The sequence below is a fragment of the Macrobrachium nipponense genome, chromosome 36, assembly GCF_015104395.2.
Source record: "Macrobrachium nipponense isolate FS-2020 chromosome 36, ASM1510439v2, whole genome shotgun sequence".
In the NCBI taxonomy this organism is placed as follows: domain Eukaryota; kingdom Metazoa; phylum Arthropoda; class Malacostraca; order Decapoda; family Palaemonidae; genus Macrobrachium; species Macrobrachium nipponense.
The window spans coordinates 48,965,041-48,984,627 of NC_087220.1; the positions used below are offsets into that span (position 1 = coordinate 48,965,041).

The 19,587-nt window shown below is 33.0% G+C and overlaps 1 protein-coding gene across 4 annotated transcripts in view; it reads right to left on the reverse strand.

The window, feature by feature from the left end:
• Window positions 1-19,587, reverse strand: part of LOC135203614 (uncharacterized) — a 383,148-nt gene that overhangs the window by 112,798 nt on the left and 250,763 nt on the right. The window lies entirely within an intron of this gene.

Sequence of the window (19,587 nt, forward strand, 5' to 3'; positions counted from 1 at the left end):
TCTGTGGTGTCAATAGAGGAGTTTCACGCTTGGAAACCTCCTATTTTACACCTGGAGTATCGCTTGTCAACTCGTGGGCTTCAGCGCTCCTTTGGAGCTTCATGTTTATATATATTTTCATTATGATTTTGCGTCATGAGGTATCTTTCGTTCCTTCCACTGATTTACTACTATTATTATTATGATTATTAAAAAATCCTCATTGTAGCACGAGTCTTCAAATGGAGAAACATATCTACAGATCTGTAAATGTACATATATTTAAATTTAAAAACAGCAAGGATAGCTTTCGGGAATCTGTTCGGTTCCCTTCAGATTGCTAAGGGGAACCGAACAGATTCCCGAAAGCTATCCTTGCTGTTTTTAAATTTAAATATATGTACATTTTCATAACTGTGGATTTGTTTCTCCATTATGATTATTATTAATGGATAGAACTCTCAATTACGAGGGCACAAGTAATGTTCTCTAACGTCCACCATAATATACTATTGCTACCATCAGTATATTATTGTGGACCTTAGAGAACATTATTATTATTATTATTATTTTTGGAAGGAGACCCTCTTTTAAACAAATTCTGTTGAATAAAATAGCAGAATTCAGCGAATTAATCTTATACATATTATTATTAATTGTATATATAAATATATTATATATATATATATAATATGATTATATTTAAATTATATATATATATTATATAATATATATATATATATAGTATATATTTTTTTTTTTTTTTTTTTTTTGCTCTATCACAGTCCTCCAATTCGACTGGGTGGTATTTATAGTGCGGGGTTCCGGGTTGCATCCTGCCTCCTTAGGAGTCCATCACTTTTCTTACTATGTGCGCCGTTTCTAGGATCACGCTCTTCTGCATGAGGCCCGAGCTACTTCAGCCTCTAGTTTTTCTAGATTCCTTTTCAGGGATCTTGGGATCGTGCCTGTTGCTCCTATGATTATGGGTACAATTTTCACTGGCATATCCCATATCCTTCTTATTTCTATTTTTAGATCTTGATACTTATCCATTTTTTCCCTCTCTTTCTCTTCAACTCTGGTGTCCCATGGTATTACGACTTAAATGAGTGATACTTTCTTCTTGACTTTGTCAATCAACGTCACGTCAGGTCTATTTGCACGTATCACCCTATCTGTTCTGATACCATAGTCCAGAGGATCTTTGCCTGATCGTTTTCTATCACTCCCTCAGGTTGGTGCTCGTACCACTTATTACTGCAAGGTAGCTGATGTTTCTTGCACAGGCTCCAGTGGAGGGCTTATTATTATTATTATATTATTATTATTTTTATTGATTATTATTATTATTATTATTATTATTATTAATATTAATATTTGAAGGAAGTAAACCCTCTATCGAATGTCTTGTTGAAAAGGATGGCTGCATTTTGCGAATTTATCTTATACATCTTGTCAGGCTCACCGATGTTGGTCAGCGATTGGCCAATATTCATATTGGAAAAGGACAGCGTGGAATGCATTTTTTTTTTTTTTGATTGAAAATATTCAATCAGAAATCCGTGGATTTCCTTCGTGGTCTCGTTCGGTGGTCTCCTGGATTCTGGTTCTTCTGCTAGTTCACGTGGTGGTACCGTCGACTTGTTTCGACCAGCTCGATGGTCATCCTCAGATCCTTCTCAATCACATCTAATTAAATATTTTCAATTAAAAACAAATATTTCCCCCATTCCACGCTGTCCTTTTCCAATATAGATATTGGCCAGTTGCTGACGAACATTATTATTATTATTATTATTATTATTATTATTATTATTATTATTATTATTATTCAGAAGCTAAAACCCTATTCACATGGAACAAGCGTAAAGAAAATGGCGTTGTGTTCAGTTGAAAGAAGTTACAGAAGATCGTAGGAAATACAAAAGAAGAGGTTGCTTATTACACAAGAAAAACAAAACATAGATAAATTAATAAGTGAATTAAAAAGTCAATAGGTAAAAATTTAAGTAAATTATTAAAACACAAGGTGAATTGTTTTAGGGTAGTAGTGAATTGCATTACTATAACCGAACACGCTAACATGACAATAGAATAAGAATATAAAAATTATACCGGAACACCCTCCTTCAGTGTCTTTAGGTAAAAGCAAACGGAGAGAGAGAGAGATGAGAGAGAGAGAGAGAGAGAGAGAGAGAGAGAAGATAGAGAGAGAAGAGAGTGAGAGGAGATGATGAGAGAGAGACGAGAGAGAGAGAGAGAGAGAGAGAGAGAGAGAGGAGAACTTCGGAAACAATTTTAGACAGATGCATAAGCGCACTGGAAAAGTTTCTCTGGGCAAAAAGAAAAAAAAAATACCAATAAATCTTGCCTTCTTGAGCAAATAAGAAAACGGGTTTTGTCCAGACTTCAGTCACAGGCGCTCTTGAGTAAAGACCGAGAGAAGGAAAAATGGAATTTGCGTATCTCATGTTTTATGTTGCAAAAATGTTTAAATATGTATGTGTATATATATATATATATATATATATATATATATATATATATATATATATATATATATATATATATATAACTTCGGAGTCGACTGTATTCTACTATGCTCGTGTGTATATGTATATATATATATATCTATATATATATATATATATATTATATATATATATATATATATATATATATATATATATATATATATATATATATATATATATATATATATATATATTTATATATATATATTCACGAACATAGTAGAATACAGTCGACTCCGAAGTTATGTATATATATATATATATATATATATATATATATATATATATATATATATATATACTTATATCTATATCTATATAAGCGAATACCACAGGAAAATGACAGGCAGAAATCAAGCGCTCTCGTCTTTACTAAGACATTATCAAGGAACGAATGAAGTACAATTGGGCATTCGTTCCTTGACAATAATGTCTTAGTAAAGACGAAAGCGCTTGCGGTTTCTGTCGATCGTTTTCCTGTGGTATTCGCTTATTTAATGAGGTCACGTGCATCTACTGTGAGTTTTAAGCATATTATATATATATATATATATATATATATATATATATATATATATATATATATATATATATATATATCAATTCAGGAATGCCGAAGACACATGATTGTTTTTAAGAGATTTATTCATGAGAAACGTTTCGCACATGACTATGTGCATCATCAGTCTGAAAAATGACAAAATAATAATTAAAATTACTAAAAACTAAAAATACACAGGATTCTTAAAATGACAATTAAAAACATTAAAAGACTAAAATTAGAGGCAAAGTAAAAACAACTGCTGTTACACCAACCAATTCAGGTACAGAGGAAGAAGATAGAATGACCAAAGAAGGAACTACAACCTCCAAAGACGACTATGCCAGATATAGTTGAGCAGAGGAGCAGCCACCGTTTAACGATGGAACGAGTCTTTTAATATATAATGACTCTAAGGTCGTCAAATAATCTGCATCCTTAGAAATATGCTAATATGGAAAGTGCTGTTTCTTGACCTCAATTTTACAATTGATAGCATGATTTTTTATATTTGAATGTTCTGGTCTGCTCAATCTTTGTCCCGTTCTAAAGAAAACTCAACCCTAAGTGACTGTAATAACGCATCTGCAACAACCTCTTCGTTGATCCAATATAAGTACCAGGACATCCTGGGCATGTAACTTATATACCACATTGGACCTCATGAAGGGCTGCAGACGGTCCTTGAAGCCAAACAAAGAGCCAATTTTACTGGGATTATTAGATATTAATTTTAAATTAATGCACGGTATTTCAGTTTCAATAATTTGTTTCAATTTATGCGAAAATTTGGAATTAAAAATGTAAGGAATGGAAGCATACATGATTTTTTTCGGAACATTAAAAACCGGTGTGGCAGGATGAAAATAATTAGTTAAAAGTTTGTTGATGATTCTAAAAACTAAATCCTTGGGAAATGAATTTTGGTGAAAAAAAGTAGTTAAAAATTCAATCTCCTTATGAAATATGGCCCAACTGGACGAGTATCTAAGAGCCCTATATACTAAAGTATAGATGGTATTCAATTTAAAACTGGTTTGGCAAGCACTATAGAAATTATTTGCAAGACCTGTATAAGTTTTCTTTCTATAAACGGCAGTAGTAAAAACAGAACTAACTCTCGTGATTAAAACATCTAAAAACGGTAAACAATTATCTTTCTCCAATTCCATAGTAAAATTAATGTTAGGGTGTTGCTGATTAATAAAATCTAAAAACTGAGTGGCCTGCCACTGATACTTAAAAAGAACAAAGGTATCGTCTACATACCTTCTGTAAAACAATGGTTTAAAAGAAGACGGACAACAATCTAAAAATTTTTGTTCTAAAAATGACATAAAAAAAATTTGCAAATAAAGGTCCTAAAGGAGAACCCATAGCAACACCATCTACCTGAGAATACAATTTTTGATTAAAAATAAACATAGAATCTTGCACAGCAAGTTCTAGAAGTTGTTTAAAAAGAGACCTAGTAAAACCATGAAAAGTAAAATTGTCATCTGGGAAAACCTTGTTTAAAATAATCTCTATAGTCTCGTTTAATGGAACATTCGTAAATAAAGACTCAACATCAAAGCTTGACATATACAGGTCACCATCCTGACTAATGATTTGGTTTTGAAATTCATAACCATTCTTTAAAATAAAATGACTTGAAGTATACTCGTTAAGGAGAGAAACCAAATATTTCGAAATAGAAAAAGAAGGGCTATTATACGCTGCCATAATAGGTCTTATAGGAATTCCATTTTTATGAATTTTTGGTAGCCCATACAAAATACTGAAAGAAGAACCGGTTACATACAGCTTTTGGTAGGTTTTATCATCAATAATGTTGTCAGTTTTAATTTCCTTAAAAAACCTGTTAATGCGATCTTCTCGTTTATAAATGTCTAAAAAGTTAGGATCACCGTGAGCTACAAACTTAGAAGTGTCCGACAGTATGTCTTCAATCTTATTGACGTAATCATTCTTATTCAATAATACAACTCCTTTGCCCTTGTCTGGCTTGCAGATCACTAGGTCCTCACGTTTCCTAAGTGAAAGCAAAAGTTTCAAATCATCTTTTTTAAAAAAACGGAGTCCACGTAACCTTTAATTGTGCATAAGTCTTATGTATAAGAGCAGCCATTTTTTGTTGTAAATTACTCAAGTTTTTTTCCATATCCAAATTAACAAGTCTTTGAAACAGCACCTCTAAAGGGAAATAAAATCTGGCATAGTCAGGTCTATAGGAGGGTAAACAAAAATCAAGCCCGAAAGACAGTAAGAATTCTTCCCTTTTGGACAGTACATAATTGGAAAAATTAAATATACATTGGTTTCTCTGGTCAAACATCGGAATTACAATACCCAAATTCTGCAACTTTCTTTGATGGCGAACAAATATATGGGAAATAAATTCATTTACATAATTATTAAACAATTTCTGAAAGATAAACCGATCAACAAAGGACAAGTCATCAAACAAGAGCCTCTTGTTTGATGACTTGTCCTTTGTTGATCGGTTTATCTTTCAGAAATTGTTTAATAATTATGTAAATGAATTTATTTCCCATATATTTGTTCGCCATCAAAGAAAGTTGCAGAATTTGGGTATTGTAATTCCGATGTTTGACCAGAGAAACCAATGTATATTTAATTTTTCCAATTATGTACTGTCCAAAAGGGAAGAATTCTTACTGTCTTTCGGGCTTGATTTTTGTTTACCCTCCTATAGACCTGACTATGCCAGATTTTATTTCCCTTTAGAGGTGCTGTTTCAAAGACTTGTTAATTTGGATATGGAAAAAAACTTGAGTAATTTACAACAAAAAATGGCTGCTCTTATACATAAGACTTATGCACAATTAAAGGTTACGTGGACTCCGTTTTTTAAAAAGATGATTTGAAACTTTTGCTTTCACTTAGGAAACGTGAGGACCTAGTGATCTGCAAGCCAGACAAGGCAAAGGAGTTGTATTATTGAATAAGAATGATTACGTCAATAAGATTGAAGACATACTGTCGGACACTTCTAAGTTTGTAGCTCACGGTGATCCTAACTTTTTAGACATTTATAAACGAGAAGATCGCATTAACAGGTTTTTAAGGAAATTAAAAACTGACAACATTATTGATGATAAAACCTACCAAAAGCTGTATGTAACCGGTTCTTCTTTCAGTATTTTGTATGGGCTACCAAAAATTCATAAAAATGGAATTCCTATAAGACCTATTATGGCAGCGTATAATAGCCCTTCTTTTTCTATTTCGAAATATTTGGTTTCTCTCCTTAACGAGTATACTTCAAGTCATTTTATTTTAAAGAATGGTTATGAATTTCAAAACCAAATCATTAGTCAGATGGTGACCTGTATATGTCAAGCTTTGATGTTGAGTCTTTATTTACGAATGTTCCATTAAACGAGACTATAGAGATTATTTTAAACAAGGTTTTCCCAGATGACAATTTTACTTTTCATGGTTTTACTAGGTCTCTTTTTAAACAACTTCTAGAACTTGCTGTGCAAGATTCTATGTTTATTTTTAATCAAAAATTGTATTCTCAAGGTATGATGGTGTTTGCTATGGGTTCTCCTTTAGGACCTTTCTTTATTTTGCAAATTTTTTTATGTCATTTTTAGAACAAAAATTTTTAGATTGTTGTCCGTCTTCTTTTAAACCATTGTTTTACAGAAGGTATGTAGACGATACCTTTGTTCTTTTTAAGTATCAGTGGCAGGCCACTCAGTTTTTAGATTTTATTAATCAGCAACACCCTAACATTAATTTTACTATGGAATTGGAGAAAGATAATTGTTTACCGTTTTTAGATGTTTTAATCACGAGAGTTAGTTCTGTTTTTACTACTGCCGTTTATAGAAAGAAAACTTATACAGGTCTTGCAAATAATTTCTATAGTGCTTGCCAAACCAGTTTTAAATTGAATACCATCTATACTTTTAGTATATAGGGCTCTTAGATACTCGTCCAGTTGGGCCATATTTCATAAGGAGATTGAATTTTTAACTACTTTTTTCACCAAAATTCATTTCCAAGAGGTTTAGTTTTTAGAATCATCAACAAACTTTTAACTAATTATTTTCATCCTGCCACACCGGTTTTTAATGTTCCGAAAAAAATCATGTATGCTTCCATTCCTTACATTTTTAATTCCAAATTTTCGCATAAATTGAAACAAATTATTGAAACTGAAATACCGTGCATTAATTTAAAATTAATATCTAATAATCCCAGTAAAATTGGCTCTTTGTTTGGCTTCAAGGACCGTCTGCAGCCCTTCATGAGGTCCAATGTGGTATATAAGTTTACATGCCCAGGATGTCCTGGTACTTATATTGGATCAACGAAGAGGTTGTTGCAGATGCGTTATTACAGTCACTTAGGGTTGAGTTTTAGAACGGGACAAAGATTGAGCAGACCAGAACATTCAAATATAAAAAATCATGCTATCAATTGTAAAATTGAGGTCAAGAAACAGCACTTTCCATATTAGCATATTCTAAGGATGCAGATTATTTGACGACCTTAGAGTCATTATATATTAAAAGACTTCGTTCCATCGTTAAACGGTGGGCTGCTCCTCTGCTCAACTATATCTGGCATAGTCGTCTTTGGAGGTTGTAGTTCCTTCTTTGGTCATTCTATCTTCTTCCTCTGTACCTGAAGGTTGGTGTAACAACAGTTGTTTTTACTTTGCCTCTAATTTTAGTCTTTTAATGTTTTTATTGTCATTTTAAAAGAATCCTGTGTATTTTTAGTATTTTTAATGTTATTATTTTGTCATTTTTCAGACTGATGATGCACATAGTCATGTGCGAAACGTTTCTCATGAATAAATCTCTTAAAAACAATCATGTGTCTTCGGCATTCCTGAATTGATGTTTGAGGATCATACTGCAGATAGTATATATATATATATATATATATATATATATATAGATATATTATATTTATTATTCATATATATATACATATATATACATACATACTTATATTTATATGTATATGTATATATAAACTATATTATGTATTGCATATGTATTTTCGCATTACTATGTACATATACAGTCATTAGACTCCTTGGAGAGGCAGCCATCAAAGATCCATCCTCAAGATACATCTCCTATATTTGTGGTATATATCTCTTTGTACGTTTGTTAAGTGTGATGCAACTGAGCTCTTGTGGGGTTAATGAACACTGCGCCTCAACGTTCAAGCATATAGAGATGTTCAAAACCGAATACAAATTCCATGGTACTGGGAATAAACATATGGTAAAGTAAATTTGTTGGAGATGTGAAGTTTATTCAGTGCTCCATGACAGGTAAAATTCTCTCTCTCTCTGTCTCTCTCTCTCTCTCTCTCTCTCTCTCTCTCTCTCTCTCTCTCTCTCTGAGCTTTCAGTTTCTTTTTCTTATTTTGGCATCAGATAACAGTAGCCGAACTGGTTTCGGAAGGCAGTGGGAGTTACAGGATGTTTTTTTTTTCTACAGTATCTGGTTCACGTTCATTTTGCATGTATTGTTTGTTGCTTCGCTTTTGCAGTAACACTGTTATCAATTAATGCTATTGACTTGTATGTATATACTTATACATATACATACATATATAGGTATATGTATATACATATATATGTATATATGTATGTATATATACATATATATGTATACAGATATATATATATATATCTATATATATATATACATATATATAAATATGTAAATATATATATACGCATATATGTGTATATATATGTATATAAATTATAGATAGTATATATATATATATATATATATAATATATATATATATTATAGGGACATACGTATCTATGTAAGTTTATATGCATAAAAATAGTTCCCTTTGGTCACTCACAGCAAAGTAATAAAGAGACTAGAGCGAGGAAGTCTCCTTTGACAGCGAGTGGAGCAGAAGCTCTTCTTACTCCTGAACGATTTTGAAAGGAAACGAATAAAAACCAAATTTCAATAAAGCGATTTGTTGATTTCCCCCCTTTTTTTTTTGAAAATGGAGTATATATATATTTATATATATAGTATATATTATATATATATATATATATATATATAATATGTATATATATGTATATATAAAGTGAATTAGTTACACAATATTTATCTTCATACTTTTTAAATGTTCCGAGTCGGAATTGGGTTTGTCATCATATAAATAAGATTCTACTTCAAGACGATAAGGAAGATATATTTTGATATAATTAATATTCGCATTACAGGTAACCTACAGGAAGAGTCATATATGATGTTTATATGTCAGTCAGATATTTAACTAACACTTTCTCGTCCATGGTTTTAAAGAAGAAACCCTCTTCCCCACTCTCTCTCCCTCTCTCTCTCTCTCTCTCTCTCTCTCTCTCTCGTCTTCTCTCTCTTCTCTCTCTCTCTCTCTCTCTCTTCTCTCTCTCTCTCTCTCTCTCTCTCTCTCTCTTAGGTCTTTGGCATTGCCAGTGATGGTCCCTTGAGTATTCGTGCCACTGGCTTTTCCATTATTAAGTATTTGACTATATAATTTAAAAGAAATTTTGACCTAAGCTGTTGAAACATTAATTTCATTTCATGTTATTATTTTTTTTCATTTAATAGTTCCTGTCACCTTTCTCCTACCTTCAATTAATATTTTACGTGACGTCAAATTGAAGGTTTCAAATTCATATTCATAAAGAGAATTGCCTATAATATTTTAGGTGAAAGAGAATTGCTTATAATTGAATTATATTTATTGGAATATCTCAGAATTACCGCCAGTTTCTGGGGGTACATTCATAATTTATATTATAGTCTGTCTTTAATCTTCCTTAGGATACAGGCTCCGCCCCTGAGTCGCATAGTTGCCAGGTGTATCCAGGGAGATAATGCCTACCGTCCATATGTTTGACTGGCTGGCGGGGATTATATCTTTGAAATAAAATAATTTTTTTCGTTTGCATTATGCAACGTGGGGAATTAAGCCTGCGATTTACCACTCTTTTCTAACCTCTTAATTTTTTTTCCAGTTTGTTTTAAGTTTGTACATTAGAAAAAAGATATAATAGAAAAATACTGTAAATATATGAGCTCTTGACTCTTAAGTTGAACTAATCTCCTTTCCTTACTGTAATGTATTTTTGAGAGAGAGAGAGAGAGAGAGAGAGAGAGAGAGAGAGAGAGAGAGAGAGAGAGAGAGAGAGAGAGAGAGAGGTTGGGGAGGCAGATGTAATTTAGTGCTGTACTTGGAAATTCAGAAAACGCGAGTGGATAATAATTTATTGGAAAATTGAGTGTCTTCTGTAGGTAAAAAAAGTTAAATGAATACATTTATTTATTGTTTATGTTTATCTCTCCTGTCTACCAGCTAGAAGAGACCAAGAAAGAAAGTAATCGCATGTGATATATAAAAACTAATAGTAAAATTATTTGTATAATAATTTCTGGTGTATTAAATTTGACAGGCAACAAATTAAAGTCGTCAGTATTTTGTTTTTGTTTTTTGTTTCAAAATGGAGAGGCCGTACAAAGTATGTTTTGATTTTATATTGTAAGACATAGAAAGCTACACTATCTGGGTTAAGGGGTAAATAAATTAAATGAAATATAAATTTTTTTTAACATGTACTAGTACAGTGTATTCTTGGATTGCATATTATAAGAGTGATAACCCGTCTGCGTAAGATGTAAGTAAATAAAACAAAATGCAATAAATAAAAAAGCGCCTCAGTGGCGTGGTCGGCATGGTGTTGGCATTCCATTGAGGAGTGAGATTTATATTTCAGGTGATAGAAGTTCAGTTTCGACGTGGTTCGGAAGTCACGTAAAGCCGTTGGTCCCGTTGCTGAATAACCACTGGTTCCGTGCAACGTAAAAACACCATACATGCAAAAAAAAAAAAAAAAAAAATAAATAATAATAAAAAAATAAAAAATAAAATAAAAGACGCGATACCCAGGGAATTGTCGTAGGTTGTAAACACATGTTTTCATATTGTACTCCGCCAAGTAGCAGGTGACTTAGCCATTCTGAATGTCTCTCAAGGGCTTCAGCAGGAGGCGACATTCGTGACCTATGTTTTTCGCAATATATCTTTCAGGGGGAGTTGCCAAATTGGATTTTCAGCCGGGGTTCGTTTACCAATGTCTGTCACGGGCGTCAGCGTTAATGTGTATTGTAAAATGTAAAAGGAGTTTTTTTTTTTCCACTCACTGCTGTCGCCTTTTTCGTTTTCTGTAAAAGAAAACGATTGAGATGGCTGTTTGTCTGTTCGTCCGCACTTTTTCTGTCCGCCCTCAGATCTTAAAATCTACTGAGGCTAGAGGGCTGCAAATTGGTATGTTGATCATCCACCTTCCAATCATCAAACTTACCAAATTGCAGCCCTCTAGCCTCATTAGGTTTTTATTTTATTTAAGGTTCAAGTTAGCTGACTGGATTTAAATAGCTTTGATCCCGTCCTCTAGTTGCGTCATAATGATGTTCTGACAATTTATTTAGGCGACGTATTTAGATTCTGTGGTTGAAGTAGCTCGTCAGTGTTTTCCTTCTTTGCAAGAAGTTCATTCGGTTTCAGAAACAAAGAGAGAGAGAGAGAGAGAGAGAGAGAGAGAGAGAGAGAGAGAGAGTGTTGATGTTGTCTAATTTGGTACTTGTGGAATAACTCAAAATCACTTAGTTTTGAAGTGGAAACCAGTGAGTGTCGGAAGACAGAAAGGGCCAAGCCATTAAATTTCATTTGCACTCATGTTTGTCTAAGGAAAATAATATCATCACAAAAACAATTACTCTTGAAGAGTAAAATGACCGAGTGTGCGAGAGCATACTTGGGATCTAATTGTCGTTTTACGTTCGTGTTGTCTGTGAGAATTTCATTGTTGGAAATTGCACTTTTATTTTTTTTTCTTGAATTATATCGTATGCAAAGTTTTGTTGCTTAAATAAGGACTTTTTTGTTTTTGTTTTCGTTCTGAGTATCTTCTTGTTTAAAGCTGACCTTGTCTATGTCTATGTAGGTTTTAAGCGTTTTGCTGTTCAAATGAGGATCGTGTTGTTGCGTTTAAAACTGGTTTTTATTCGTGTTAATTGTAGACACTTTGATGTTAATGTCCGGTCGTCTTTTATTTGTCTTGTATAAAAGCATTGTGATGTTTGAAGCTGCTCTAATTTTTTTTTATGGTCTAGTGTTTAGATGCGTGTAGCGGGAATATTTTTGTCATTATCTTTATATCCAAGCATTATGATGCTTCTGCCCTATTGTTGTGTTACGTTGGCCGAAACTGAAATATGATATGGGGGTTCAGTGCGAACATTAAAAGAAATGAAAACACTACAGACGCGCAGCATATACGTTTTAGAGAGATTCTAACAAACAGGTTTGTATTTTAACGTTTTAATAAAAGCAAAAGGAAGGGAAATTCTTGAAGCAAGCAAGTTTGCTCCATCAGTACATGCAACTGTTGGACTCATATTGGAATCGTTTTGATAGACTTCGCTCTCCAGCTGGGGTCCCCCGTAGAGGGTTAATGTGCCCTCAGTGACCTCATGGTCAGTGCACCTCATGCGGTGCACTGTAGGCATTATTTAAGGCTCTTTGCAGCGTGCCTTCGGCCCCTAGCTGCAACTACTTTCATTCCTTTTACTGTAACTCCTTTTATATTCTCTTTCTTCCATCTTACTTTCCACCCTCTCCTAATAATAAATTAATTGCAACTGCAAGGTTTTCGTCCTGTTACACCTTTCATTCCTTTTTACTGTAACTCCTTTTATATTCTCTTTCTTCCATCTTACTTTCCACCCTCTCCTAATAATAAATTAATTGCAACTGCTTTGAGGTTTTCGTCCTGTTACACCTTTCAAACCTTTTACTCTCAATTTCCGTTCCAGCGCTGAATGACCTCATAGGTCCCACAGTGCTCGGCCTTTGACCTAGAGTCTATATCCGACTCAATTCAATCCAGCGGAAGTCTGGATATTATAGTCTTAAATTTCCTCTTTACTTTTGGAAATGAATTTCCATCGTTCGTCAAGTTGCTGAGTTGCATAAAAGATGTCGTGACCGGTATACTTTCCCCAAGCCGGCAAGGAAGTGGACTTGCCAAATTAGATTTTGAGTTGGTTATTGTAACAGTCTGCCAAGAGTTTTCTTCTTGCATTTTTAAAATAAATTTAAGTTGAACTATTTCCAGGTGAGGTCCTACTTGACTAATGTATATTTTTATATATATATATATATGTGTGTGTGTGTGTGTGTGTGTGTGAGTGTGTGTGTATATATATATATATATATATATATATATATATATATATATATATATATATATATATACGGTTTTAAAAGCATTCATTTTATTTTATTATTATTTGGAGTTAAAAGGGAAGGCGAAAGGCTTAGTATTAATGTCTTTCTGTATGTCCCCACATAACAGACTTTTGACGGTACTTATAAAAAGGGAAAAAATTATGTTATAAACTCTCACGTAATCAAGATTGGCCCGTCTTAGGAGCGTGTTTGTGTGTGTGTGTGTGTGTGTGTGTTGTGTGTGTGTGTGTGTGTGTGTGTGCGCGCCTGTGTGAGAGAGAGAGAGAGAGCATGTTTGATAAACAGTATGACACTATTCTAAATATACGGAATAAATTAATTTCTCATTTTGCAAACTGAGTAAAATTATTTTGTGATTGACTTTTTTTCCGAATGGGTATCGGTTTTGGTCATATTTTTTCTTTTCCAGGGATGTTCACATTTTAATATACTTTCCTATTTGTCTTGTAGTCAGAGATATGAAAAAATCTCTTAACATAAAATACCTTTGAGAGCGTAAAGCACCTTAGGGTCAGACATAATCTCCCGTTTTCTGTTTAATCATTTAGAAAGGTGAAGAAGCTACAAAAAAGGAAAAACTAACCAAGATTGTTTTCACATTCTACCAGTGTCAGTGGTCTTGTATCGTACTATGCAGATTTCTTAATATTCACATATATCTTTGTTGGTATATAACTCTTACTTCGATTATGGAATATGCGTTAATATTGTTTCTTTTGAACCAGCTTTATAGTGATATTTACAATTCTGTATTTACTGATTTTTTTTTTTTTTATGGAGCATGTATCATTCACAAGTTATTATTGTTCAGAAAAGAATATACAAAGTTAGTTAAAATGATAGCTAGATGCTTTAATTCAAATGAAGGGTGATATAACTAAGAATGTGTGTCTGTAGTGAACAATTTATTTGTTAATTGTTGTCAATAAATAAGCACCTCAGTGGCGTGGTTGGTATGGTGTTGGCGTCCCACCTCGGTGGTCGCGAGTTCGATTCTCGGCCATTCCATTGAGGAGTGAGTGATGTGTATTTCTGGTGATAGAAGTTCACTCTCGACGTAGTTCGGAAGTCAGGTAAAGCCGTTGGTCTCGTTGATGAATAACCACTGGTTCCATGCAACGTAAAAACACCATACAAACAAACAGTGAATCAGCAAAAGTAAGAATGTTGTAGTTCTGTAATGTCTTTTCATCTCTTAGTATTCTAGAACATTATATTTAAAATCTGTTGTCCTACAGTTTAAAACATGAAAATGTGCACGTCGCAGCGTGAGGAAAAACTAGCAAGACAGTTTACACAAACAAATACGCTCTATGAACATACAATTGGCTTCATTTTGCGAACGCGCCTCGTAAACAAAGAAGCGAGAGTCTCTCCTTGAAAAGTTGAATGTTTCCATCCGACAGCAACAGCATATTGTATTACTTGGCATTTCCAGGCGAATTTAAATTATTTGTAACCTTACTGGAGACGTGCAGTAGTACACGCAAGCCAGCAATAGGCTCGCGCGTCCCGAACAATAGTTTTGCAGTTTGTCGCTCAGGTCGAGTTGCCAAATTGGGTTTTCTGCCTGCGATGTTTCGGCTGTCAAGGCTCTAAGCGGAACGTTTTGTTCCCGGAGACAGATGGAGACAATGTTTTTGCGTGCGCTCTTAGCTGTTGGAATATTAACATTCATGGTCTTCTTTGGCGTCTTGGGAATGTAAATAATTTGCGTCGCTGTTCATTAATATTGCTTTATACTGAATTTTCTAATAGCTTAACATATGTATACATATATATATATATATATATATATATATATATGTATATATATATGTATATATATGTATATATATATATATATATATATATATATATATATATATAGTAAGCCTATATAACACACACACACACACATATATATGTATGTATATATGCATATATGAAATATATCTATTGATAACTTTCGGCTTCAGGTTATTCATAAAACGAAATTAAAGCCGTTGAAAATTAAATAATAGCTTATGAATACCTTTTTTTTATAACACACCATAATATGTACTGTGTGTAGAAATGTAATCAGTATTATTAAAAATAACGTTAATAGCATTCGCCAAATTCCCTTCCCAAATTAAAGCACCGTTTTAGTGCAAAATATTTTGTCGATTTGTAATTGGTTCAATTCTGGAATATGACAGGTTCCCGTTACATATTTTACATGGTGCAATATTTGTTTTTATTTTTTTTTATTTTATGTTAGATTTCCCTAACAAAAAATCTTTGATTAATGTTCCAGTATACGCAACCTCTCTCTCTCTCTCTCTCTCTCTCTCTCTCTCTCTCTCTCTCTCTCTCTCTCTCTCTCTCTCTCTCTCTCTCTCTCTGACTGATTACTTTTATATTAATGTCTGTAATTATATCCATATGGAAAATGAATCGGTGGCGAAAAAATTGAAGGGAATGATATAAAAATTAAGTTGTACTCTCTCTCTCTCTCTCTCTCCTTTGTGCGTGTGGATGTAAGCAAACCCTGAAAATCAGATGCTTTCCTTTTCGCTTAACCGGGGAGTAAGCCTACAAACCACTAAGTTGTTGTTGTTGTTATTGTTGTTCTTGGTGGGGTGGGAGGGGTAGGAAAGCGCTATGGAGCCTAAAAAGGTCTGAAAAAGACGTTTCGCGTTGAGTGAAAAATACAGGAATTTTAGGATAGGATATTTATTTATTTATTTATTAGAATGAAAATGTAAAACATGAATAACGTGCATGTTAAACAGTACAGAACAGTTATTTCTAATAGAATATAGCGTATTTATTTTAATTTTCGTTGGTCAAACAACGCAGTATTTGACCGTAGATTTTAGCATGCTTCCGAGTAAGCTGGAGATCGAATGATGCCTTGTTTCTATTAAATTTCCTAAAAATTCAAAGTCTGTCACTAGCATTCTCTCTCTCTCTCTCTCTCTCTCTCTCTCTCTCTCTCTCTCTCTCTCTCTCAAGATGCTAGCCATTCCGATATGTTATTCATAAAGTGCGATGTTTTGGTTTGGGGAAAGTTTCAGTGTTTTACCTAGAGAGATTTTTGCATGAAAAGTTGATAGCAGTTGTGATTACTCAGGCAGCAGTAGGCAGTCGTTCGCCCCCAGGTTGTTCCCAGTGAAGTAGATTAGAGTCATTTTTACGTTAATATTCTTTTACCATAAGGCTGGATTTTGCTTGCAGCTTCATTGACATATTTTTCTTTTACATAAATTTGTTTTATAGGATCTTTCAATAGATTGACGTATGATATCTGAATAGATTATTAATTACGTTCCTATCCTCTTTTTAATATCGTTGCTTTGATGGATGTATATTAAATTCTGTCTTAGTATAATTCTGACGGGAGGAAATTATCAATTCAAAAGCAGATTGCAAAAATGTGACTTATTATATTTCTTTAAAAACCGGTGAAAAAAAAATTGTATGGTATACTTTTCCCTTATTGATGATGGAGTCGTAAGTATTGGTATTTAGGATTTTTTTTATGGGGTGGGGGGTGGGGGGGGAGGCATATTTTCAGCATAATCCAGTGGAAAATGTTAAAAAAAGTTTCTTCTTCTTTTTTTTTTTTTTTTTTTTTTTTTTTTTTTTTTTTTTTTTTTTTTTTTTTTACTGATTTTTATTACTGACCATTGAAGACCTGACAAATTATAAAAAATCCATAGACAGGGAAATAACTAAATTTCCATGAATAAAAGAAATGCCAGAATACAATTGTATTTAACTGTTATTTATTTTTTTATTTACAGATTTTTATTACTGACCATTGAAGACCTGACAAATAATAACAATTCCATGGACAGGACAATACTATTATTTCCATGAATGAAAGAAAATGCCAGAATACATTGGATTTAAAGTTCTATATTTTTTATTTACAGATTTTTTATTACTGACCATTGGAAGACCTGACAAATAAATAACAATTCCATAGACAAGGAAATAACTCTATTTCCATGAATGAAAGAAATGCCAGAATACAATCGGATTTTTTAACGGGATTTAATTTTTTTTATCTGGATGGGCTTCGCGTCCATCCGGCAAAATATGGAATGATCTACAACCGTCAGTTTTCTTATGATTCCTCTAAGTTACTTTCTTTGGAAAAAAGTGGTTGCTCGTCAATTCTTTTTACGCCTGGAATCCTTTCTCTTCTAGTCTCGGTTCAGATCAGATGTTGCGCTTTCCGGATTATAGAAAATCCTCGTATATATATATATATATATATATATATATATATATATATATATATATATATATATATATATATATATATATACGATATTCTACATGCAATATGTACTTACACATACACACACACACACACACACACACACACACACATATATATATATATATATATATATATATATATATATATATATATATATATTTGTGCATGTATAAAATTTCGCTCATTGCTGGAAACGGTATTGATATTTTTAGGTTGAATAAATACTAGGTGACGGTTTCTTGTAAAGGAATGTTACGAGGCGGATATGTATAAAACATTTGTGAAGATGTCCTGTGACCAATGAAAACAATATGGAATTAGGGTATTAATAGAATCTTTTCTTACATAAAAGATAGGTAGTTTGATCTGAATAAAGTATTCGTAAAGGGGATGACGTAAATATAAGATGGTAGCTACTGAAAAGAAAAAATTTCGCTTACTCAGGAAGGAAGCCTGCAAATTACTTTGTTTTTGTTCTTGTTGATGGGGTAGGAAAGGCTTATGGAAAAGCCTCAAAAGGTCTGAAAAAGCTGTTTCGCGTAGAGTTTAATATACAGGAATTTTTGGGTAGGATATTTATGGTTTATTTATGAGAATGAAAATGTGAAAAATAAAATATTTCGTATTAAATTGAATATACAGGAGTTTTAGGATAGGATATTCACGAGTTATTTATTAAAATGAAAATGTAAAAAATAAAAAAATATGCATGCTAAACAGTACAGAACAATTATTTCTAATAAAATATAGCGTATTTTTAATTTAATTTTCTTTGATGAAACAAAACTGTATTTGACCGTAGAATTTAGCACGTGTCCCTAGTAAGCTGGATAATGGATCACGCCTTGCTATGGAGAACATTAATAATGTATTTTTTTTTTTTTGCTAAGTGTTGTATAATCATCAGAATCTGTTATAATAGAAAGTAGGCCGCCTAAGGCATCGGTAAATTCTTTTTGTTTATTTTGCTAACGTCAAAGGAAACCATGAATTCATTTCCTTTATTTAGCAAGTACTTTGAGGAATGTGAAAATCTACTTCTTTCATGGTTAAGGCCTCTTCCTTTTTTTCTGGCCTATTTCTTGTTACCACTAGGTCTGGTCGGGTGAAAATACAAAAAAAAAAAAAAATAAATAAAAAAAAATAAACCACTTTTTTTCTATTTGGAAATTCAGTTCTGTCCGTCTACTTTTGAACAGAGCTGTCAGACGGCCTATCAATTGAAAAAAATTTTTTTTACAAAAATAAAATTTAGCTGTTCGTTTGTCATACTGACGGCTGATGTCTGTGCAAGATAGAATATGTTCTATGTACGTAGTCATTAATTTGTAGGTGGATGCACCCGTATACGAATGTAGTGGTATATGTTCTACATTCTTTCAGTGTTTTGCTTATAAGAAAAGGTACACATACACACATTATATATATATTTATTAAGATATCCAATGCACACTGAACTGAGTGAATGGGGACGTCATGTTGACACTGGGTAAGCCGGAGATGTCCTGTAATAAGTCCGGCATCAATTATACATTCACAGCATATGAAATGCGAGATGGAATCTGCCAAGACATAAGCCATTGGGGATTTGGTGTTGTTGGAGACTTCATGCATATCTAGTGTAATGGACGGGACAGGTAAATTACATTCATGTAGGTAGAGAAGCTGTAAAGTAATAGTCACCGATGGAGACCTTGTAAGTTATAAGTATACAGTTAGGTAGAAACAGTAAGGATTTGCAGTCGTACAATCGTGAGAAGAAAGTAGGGCACTGATAGATAAGACGAAATATTCACGGGGATTATGTTCGGACGACTTCTGGTATATCTTGTTGGTTACCCAACCAGGTACTGACCAGAGCCAGAGTTACTAGAAACACAAGGATTTACATTCGTACAATCGTGAAAAGAAAGCAGGGCACTGTTACATATATTCAGACATTAAGTC